The following is a 9,049-nucleotide window of genomic DNA, read 5'->3' on the forward strand; positions in this document are numbered from 1 at the left end:
CCGGGCGGGGCGCAGCTTTCTCTGGGGAACCCCGGGGCAAAGGCGGGAGAACAAAGCCCAAGATAGGAGAGAACGGGATGAACCGGAGTCCACCTCCATTTGGCAAAGCTGACCTTCGAGCCGGACGGCGGTGCTTATTTTCCGGTGGCCGGCAGGAACGTGGGATGCCTGGTAGACCACGCAGTCAGCGCTGGGGGGCTGGTAGGTTGAGTAGCAGTCCTCGGTGCGCTTCGCGGGACGTGGTTGCTGGCGGCGTTGCGGCGCCGGGCGCTGGTTGCTGGGTTGCATGAACGACGGGGCTGGCAGGGGAGCCCGGCATACTCTGGCGAGGTGCCCTTCTCCTCGGCAGCGGCGGCAAACGGCAGAGCGGTACGGGCAGGCTGCGCGGCTGTGGCGGCCGCCACATCCGCGGCAAGGTGCGTTTGATGCTGGCTGAACGGGCGCCGGCGGTTGCTGGGGTGGCCTCTGCTTCGGCTGCATCCTCATCTGGCCAACGATTTCCTCCTCCTCCTCCTCGTCTTCGGCAGGGGAGAGGTCGTCGACGAGGTTCGTCTGGGTGGACGGCCCCGCGGCGGGTTGTGCGGGGGGGTTTAGCTGGAGGCGTTCCATGTCGGCCGTGGATTGTTCGGAGAGTTCGGCTGCTCGCGCTATCTCCACGGCTTGCATCAGGGTAATCTTGTGATTCCGGAGTAATCGGCCGCGTAAATGTGCGTCGCGGACCCCGCACACAAACTGTTCCGCAAGATTCTCCTCCAGGTCTGCGAAATCACACTGGGCGGCCACGGTGCGCAAAGCCTCCAGGAAATGGCTAATGGACTCGTTGGCCCTTTGTACTCGGCGGCGGAAAGCGAAACGGCGTGCAAACAGAGAGGGTGAGGGAGCGTAGTGGTTCCTCAGCCTGGACATCAGCTCGGCCCACCCAAGTTTGTAGGCTGGCCTCGGGGCGGCCAGGGCTCTCGCAGAGGCGAACATGGACGGCTCACAGCAGGACAGGAAGAAACTGCACTTCTCCTCGTCGGTCTGAGCCTGGTTTTTCGAGGCGATCAGGTAGCACTCGAACCGCTCCATGAACCCGTCCCATGATTCTCCGGTGGCTCCGCCGAATGGCGCGAAAGGAGGAAGCGATGACGCCATCGTGATGTGGAGCCGGAGAGAGGGAGAGAATGACGGAGAAAATTTCGCGTTCGCTGCCGGCGTTCTTGGTCCGAGGATAGCGTGCTAGCTGGTTCAGACGCGGTGGCAGCTGGCTGTTCTTCTCCGTGGTCGCGGGAATCGGGATCCCACCTTCGTCGCCAGTTTTGTATCTTGGAGCGAAGGGAAGGACGCGACAAGAGTTAAGAGGAAAGTGACTTTATTCAGCTCATAGTAAACTGCGATTCAACGTGGCGTGTTTCGCGCCCTACATTTATACCCCCGGGTTTGAACGAGGAGCCAATGGGGCGTCGAGTAGCTCGGCCAATCAGGGCGAGGATTGAACCGGCTCCGCCCGGGAACCAATCAGGAAGGAGTCCTTTGTTCGCGCGCTAGTTTTCCCGCGCTAGTATTCAACACCTATATACACACACATATACAGTATGACACAGAGAAACATCACAGTCAAGTTCAAATGTATATATACACATGGCAAAAAAAAGAATATTGCAAGTTTACAAGATGGATGCCATAAGGAACAAAGCTATTACAGAATCTACGTAGTAGGCCTGCTATAGATATTTTGATACCTCTTCCCAGAGTGGTGCAACAGAAACAGACCATGAAGTGGGTATGTGAAGTCTCTAACAATACTTCATGGTCTAAGCACATAGTGCTTATAAGCAGTATCCTGAATAATGGGAAGCGAGCGTCCTATAATCTTCTCAGCTGTCCTTACCACTCTCTGTATGGACCTTCTGTCTGAAGCACTGCTGCCATCAAACCAAACAGTGATGCAGTTTGTTAAAATGCCCTCAATCTTAATCAAAAGTGACTTGATTACAGTTCATAATGGGCTGTGAAAATAATTTTGAGACAGAAGAGAAAAGCGGCAACTAAGGCAATGATCAGATAAGAGAAGCTCTATCCCAACGCATAAATATAATTTGAGAAAGCATTTCAGACTGGACCCTTTCTCGTTCTCTTAAGGATAGAGTTAGTAATATGCAGTGTTGTGGTCTTAAAGTTTTGAAGAAGATACATTGTTCTGCAATTCATCTGTGAACATGGGGCTAGCTCTGTGGTCCCAGTCTGGAAGCACAGAGCCTAGCATACTAGGGCCATTGGAAGTCCATTGTTTCAATAACTTTGGGTGTTAATTTGTAATTAAAATTTTCCAATAATTTTTGACCGGCTTTGTTGTCTTCAGAACTGATATAGGCTTCGCAGCAAAGAGTTCGCTAGTGAATTCTCTCTGCAAGTGTATATCTAGTTCCCTTGGCTGGATGTTACAGTGGTATATGGTTTCCTTCCTAGTAGCACTTGCATGGACAATCTAAGGTCTCTTTCCAGGCTCTAGTTCACCATAGAGCAACTGGTGAACCAAGCAATAGTCGGGGATTCAATGTTGGTGGGCTCCATGTGATCAAAGACCTCCAGATTGAAGTCATAGTCTTGCCAGGATGGAGTGGAGAGTCTGCATGTGAAATTTCTCTAGTTTTTTTATGTAAACAGGACTCACATTCATATAGTAGGAAACTCTTTCCGAATTCACTTTGTATCTCTCCTCTATCCTTTGACTTTGTGGACTGAACTATTTTTGGAACCAAGTTTAGTGCTCTTCCAAAATGCCACCACTCTTCTGCACAGAAATAACCCTATTTGTAGGTTTTAGGAACTGAGCTCTTCCACCCCTGTGGCTGGTCACTCAAGCAACCTGAAAGGTGGCAAACTTCTCTATCCCATACAGACACATCCCAGAACTTGCCACACAGCAGCACTTGGGTCTTGAATGTGGGCTTGCTAACCACCAACCCAGCATCCTAACCACCTGAGCCACCTTCTGCCTTCACATTCCTTCCTTCCATTCCATATTAGTTGAAGGAGTGGTGAACAGCATATTTTCATGGACAGCTGGCCGTTCCCTAAGAAAATACTAGTAGGTTCAAGACTGCAGAAAACTTTATAGGAGATATAATATGTTATTCAGTTGATGACTGATGGCTTGTTATTCTCACATAATTAGCAAAATCCAATAGATTGTAGAAATCCTGGCTGATTGCTTCCCCCAGAGCAGATATATAGCTTCCACTGCTAGAAGTAGATGCTTTCTGATGGAGTCAGAATAATTCTTTCAACATAAGTCAGATGAAATGGATTTGTTGTAATGCTTGTATGTAATATTTATTGGATTTCTAAAACATAAGCTCTAAGGAAATATATCTTGCTAAAACAGATTACAATCTAATATAGACATTTTAAAAAGCTGTATTCAGCTAGAGTTTTCACCACCTAGTAGCTTAACTGAGAAGGGAAAAGATTCATGGTTGTCCTTTGATTAGTTTGTTCTATTTCTTAGTTGATGACTGTAAAGGAGAAGGGATGATCTACAATCCTTGATCTCAGTAATGAACTGATGGGAGCCACAGAGACAAGACAGTAGGCTCTATGGTTTGGGGAACAGTGTTTAAGTAGAGGTGAGCAAATACTGCAGGTGTTCCTTTATGGCTAGGAATCTGGAGAACAGTCAAAAGAATCTCAAAGACCCAAAACGAAATAAGGACACCTTTCAACCCCCATCACAGGACAACCTATATCAGGTTACAGGTATAACAATACATCTCTGTTTAAATCTCATCTGAAATGATTATCAGGGTTCCTTGTGGGCAAAGAAATAAAAATCATTTATTAGAAAATGAGAGCCAATAGTTAATCCTAAAATTTAGAAATAATAATGAGACAAAGTACTTTTAAAGGTAGGAAAAAATCCTATTTTTAGTGAATCATGACCACCCCAAATAAGAAAAATAAATAATACAGAGTATAGCAATGAGCGAGCTTTGGTACCTTGTACCAATTTTTCAGTTTCAATCTAATTGCTCTCTAATATATGCATAGTCTTAACCACTTCGGAGTACAGCTAAGAAGAGAAGCTGAGTAAGAGATTACATTCTACGTGTTAGCCTCTTACTATGTATTGTGATCTGTTTGTGTCTTTTATATCTGTATTTTTCTGACACTTGATTTCAAAAGTCCTTGCTAAGCCATTGTAGACAGCAATGGAGAGCATCAGCCTCAAAGGATTTTGCTCTAAGTGGCTTCAGATGATTCAGCACACAGAATTTATGGGAAGAAAGAGGAAGCTGTGGTAAGTACTGTAGCTATGTGTCTAATTAGAGAGCAGCCCTTAGCTGTTTACTTATTATCCACAGTTCCACAATGCTGAACCTTCTCACGTTCCTTCCTTCCATTTCATATGCTCATAAATACAATTAAGTTTCTGTCTAACTTTCTCCACCCAATCTAAATAACATCTGGTAAGGACTGGCTATAACCCTGAATATAATATGGGACTTTTCATAAAAAGGACATATAAAAGTGTCCACAGAGATTCTCAATCATCCATGATTGCCCAAAGGTGCTTTTACAATAAGCAACTGGACTTTCTTGGGTTTTTTTATTTGAAAACATTTCACTTCTGATCCAACAAGCTTCCTCAGTTCTTCAGGCATAATCAAGTAGCTTCTTGGATGAGAAGTAAAATATTTTCAAAGAAAAAAACCCCAAGAAAGTTGAATTACCTTTTGGAAAAATACCTTTGGGACTGTGTGGAAGAAAATTGGGATTATAGGATTATATATGACACAGCTAGTTCTTTCAGATTGTTCTTCATCTACTAAAAAGATCTGGAGGAAATTCTGAGTAGAATTACACATAATTGATTGCCATTTGTTTTTTAAATATTAAGGTGACGAGGAATCAGTTGTTGTAGAAGACTCTGTTTCTATTTTGTTATTAACTTATATTTTCAATATGTTCTGAGTCATGCGTTCTATTTTACTTCTGAACAAACAGTAGTGACACTTGGCTGAGAATTAAAAATTAAATTAATTTTAAAATTAATTAAAATTGCCCAGAAAGCCATTTATTATATCACATTCCTTGGCACGTTCAGCTTTGTCAATATTCCTTTTGAGGTGATTGGCATAATAGTGAAGAAAAGTTATATTTTAGTGCAGCATCAATATATTTGACACACTGGTGATAATTTAACCCAGTGAATTACCAGAAATAGTCTAGTAGTGTATCTCTACCTACAACTGTGATCTTCTGCACAGGGATAAGACAAATAAAATGTATTTTCCATCATCAAGGGAAGACAGGGTCAATTTGTCCAATTTATGTAAACAAAGGTATTTTGTAAAATGGATAGATTCCATATATGGCAGGGGTGTCAAACTCAAGGCCCAGGGGCTGGATCCGGCCTGCAAGATCCTTAGATCTGGCCCATGGGACTGCCCTGGAAACAACAGAGGACCAGCCCACATGCCTCTGCCAGCGAAAATTGAGTTTGGGAGGGCAGCCCTCCCGAGCTCCATTTTCACTGGCAGAAGGTTGCAGGAGGCTATCGCAGCCAAAAACAGAGTTCAGGAGCCTATTTTCACTGGAAGAGTGCTTGGGCCACCATACGTGCCCCCAACACAAGGGATGTCGAACACACCTATGTTGGACACGTCCACCTTGGCCCTCAAAGTGAAACACAACCCTGATGCAGTCTTTAATGAAATTGAGTTTGACACCCCTGATCTGTGGGTATGTGGGACTATTCTGATCATGTAGGTACTAGATTTTAGGAAATGTTACAGGGCTTATAAGAGTTGCTCAATCAAATCAACCAATTAATCTTAATTCCTCATTATCTTCTAACCCAAACCTCTCAACAATTCCAACACTATCATTATAAAGTGTTGCCATGAAAAACTGTTTTGACTTGCGTGCTGGAAGACCCAGATACAGTCATGTTTTAAAATTATTATGTATTGTTGTTGTTAATAATAATAATAATTTATTTTGCAACAAGGTTACCATATCTCTCTGACTAGTGGTGGATGCGTGGAGTGCATGCGTGCACATGCGTCTTGGTGCTTCTGCGAGGCTCCGCGATGCTCCAGCTGCTCAGCAGAGAGTTGTGCAGGCGCTGTACACGCTGTGCACATGCGCAGAAGCGCTGAAGATGTAAAAGGATGGTAAGAAGCAAGGGAGGGCAGGTGGGCCCTCCGGAGCACCATACCGGAACGGTATCCTGTGCTCCAGGCTGGCTCTGGTACGCCCGTACCGAGGTGTACCGCTTACAACCCACCACTGTCTCTGACAGCAAAATAAAAGTTGTGGTTGTTCAACTAATTTCTGGAAAAAATTCTGTGATTCTCATTCAAGTCTCATTTCTGTTCAGGCATTGCTCATCTGCAACTAATATAATTTTAAAAGACCAATATAAAACTGAACACATCTCCAAAGATATTGAAACACTTTTAAGAGATAGCTTAAAAGCATTTTTAAACCATCATTTTATTATGTTTAAATCTTTCATATCACTGAAACATTAGGAACAAAATAATCTGACCAGGTTTTAGAAGTCTAACTTCATTTGTAATCCCTCTAGGGAAACTGAGCCATTGTGGCAACTGCAGTGTGTTCAAAAATTGTGAATGGCCTACTTGGCATTTGTTGTTCATTATGCAAACCCCATTGTTTCTCTCATAAAACATAGACACAAAATTGCTGCTTTTTTCTAGGAAGAAGACAGCGAGATCTTCCACCTAGCTACTATAGTCAACCAGAACAGGTATTTTTCATCAAAATTTCCCCAATCTGCTGAAGTCTCCACTCCAGAACAGAATCTTTGAAGGTGAATAGGGCACATTGTTGCCATATTATCTAGGAATCCTTTTGGCCTGTGAACTCTTGATGAACAGATAGTGTGCTGAGCAGACTCTGGTTCTCTCTGAACTTGATTGTTTTCTTGCAGACTTTCATTACCCAAACTAGGTAACACCATCAGTGTTAGATAGGGTGCTGTGCAGTTTGTCTTCTGTTTGTTTGCAGTTTGTACCACTGGCAATTATAAGGAGTGTGGGGAGCAATGACTACGCCTGGATCTGTGAGGCTGTTAATAATTCACTCCATCCTTTCTGAAGAAGTCATGAAGTGATCCTCAATAATTATTGGCCCGTCTCCACGCTACCCTTTTGGAGGGAAATTGTTGAGAAAGCAGTGGCAGATTCCTATGTAGCACTCTAGAAGAAACAGATTATCTGCATCTTTTCCCATCAGGATTCAAAGTCTAGATATGGGAAGGAGCAGTGACATACGGTGAGGTTTATGGCTGGTGAGGCAGCAATTTTTTTAGACTTGTGGACTTCAACTCCCAGAATTCCACAGCCAGGCATGCTCAGTTCCAATTTAAAGTGACAGCATTTGTTTTTCTCCTTTGCTAAATACGTTTCCTTCTTTCTTTTTCTTCTCCCTTCCCCTCCTTCCTCCCTCTCTCCCTCCCCCCCTCTTTAAACACACACACACACACACACACACACACACACACACACATAGACACACACAAAGTTGCATCAGGATTCAGAAAATTTAGGTTTTCCTCCTCAACCCATGTTAGCAATACCACTAGCAGCATTTTGGCTGGCAGGTGTAAGTAGAAGTGGAAATTCATTCTACTGAAAACATTGTTTTTGCTTATGATTGGATAATTAAAATTTCAGAAGACCCAAAGGCATAGTATTAGAGTGTTACATAGTGCATAAACTAAAGAACTGTCTCAATATGCTCTCTCCCTCTCTCAAACACACACACACACACACACACACAAAGTTGCACCAGGAGGATGAAGTTTGAATTCTTCCCCCTCCCTCCGACCCACACGTACCTTTTCCAGCTGTTTCAGAGAGGATTTCAATTCTGCTCTTGCCTGCCATCATGAAAAGAAAAAAAATGTAAAAGGAAAAAGGGGAGAGCTGAGGTCAGGCTGAGCTAATTGCTGCCAGAGTCACTGTGTGGATGACTCTGCTTAACTGTTTAAAAAAGCCTCTAAAAAATCACCCTCTACAGGAGGAGGTGGGAGAATGACATGCCTCATCTACGTCAGGAATTTTTTGCCTTTTAACCCTTGCTTAACTCTGCTCGAGTGATCATAAAGTCAGACTAGATGAGGCACGTCGTTCTCCTGCCACCTCCTGTAGAGGGCACTTTTTAGAGGCTTTTTTAAACAGTTAAGCACTAAGCAGAGTCATCCATGGTGACTCTGGCAGCAACTAGCTCAGCCTGACCTCAGCTCTTGCCTTTTTCCTTTTATATATATTTTTTCTTTTCATGATGACAATGGTGAGGCTCTGCCTTCCCTGACTGCACGTCCCTGAAGGAGTTAGTTTTGCTCTGTCTCCTGAATTACCTTTCTTGGGACTGGATGGAGATTGTGTACCTTTCCTAGTCCTTTTAAACCTCTCTGCAGCTTTCAATACTATCAATCACAATAGCTTGTAGGAGGCTGGAAACTGGAAGTAGTGTTGTTCCAGTGTGTCTTCAGTAGATGATTCTAGTCCAAGGTAGTGATAAGAGGTTGGGATTAATTATCATCTGTATGTTGATGATTCACAGTTCATACATTACCACTCCAATCTCTTTGCCAGGAGATTGTAAGGCTTTCCACTGATACCAGTGGTATCTCTAGATAAGCAAGCACTACTTGTGAAGGAGTAGGTTCACAGTTTGGGAAACATTCTGGATTTATAACCCCTGTTTGAACATTAGATAGAAGCCATGGCTGAAAGAATATTTACCCAGCTTTAGCTGGTGCACAAACTGCAGCTATTCGGTAAGTTCAGGTTTCAAAATTAAAGAAATTATTCAATTCTTTTAAGAAGAATTAATAAGATGGCATACAAGAAGATAAAGGCAATATCTTCTAGCTACATTTACAAGAAATCCTAAGCTAATTTTTGTATTTTACATAACATATACACCGGCTGGTGTAAAGAGAGATAAATGAGGCCCATTCAGAGATAGAAATGAGCAAGTAAAGTATTTCAGAGCAAATGAAGATAAAAGATGTACTAGGCAATGTCCTAAG

This window comes from Thamnophis sirtalis, unplaced genomic scaffold (assembly GCF_051295495.1).
Source record: "Thamnophis sirtalis isolate CommonGarterSnake01/CBP01778 unplaced genomic scaffold, rThaSir2_p1.2 scaffold_7, whole genome shotgun sequence".
NCBI classification, from domain to species: Eukaryota; Metazoa; Chordata; class Lepidosauria; order Squamata; family Natricidae; genus Thamnophis; species Thamnophis sirtalis.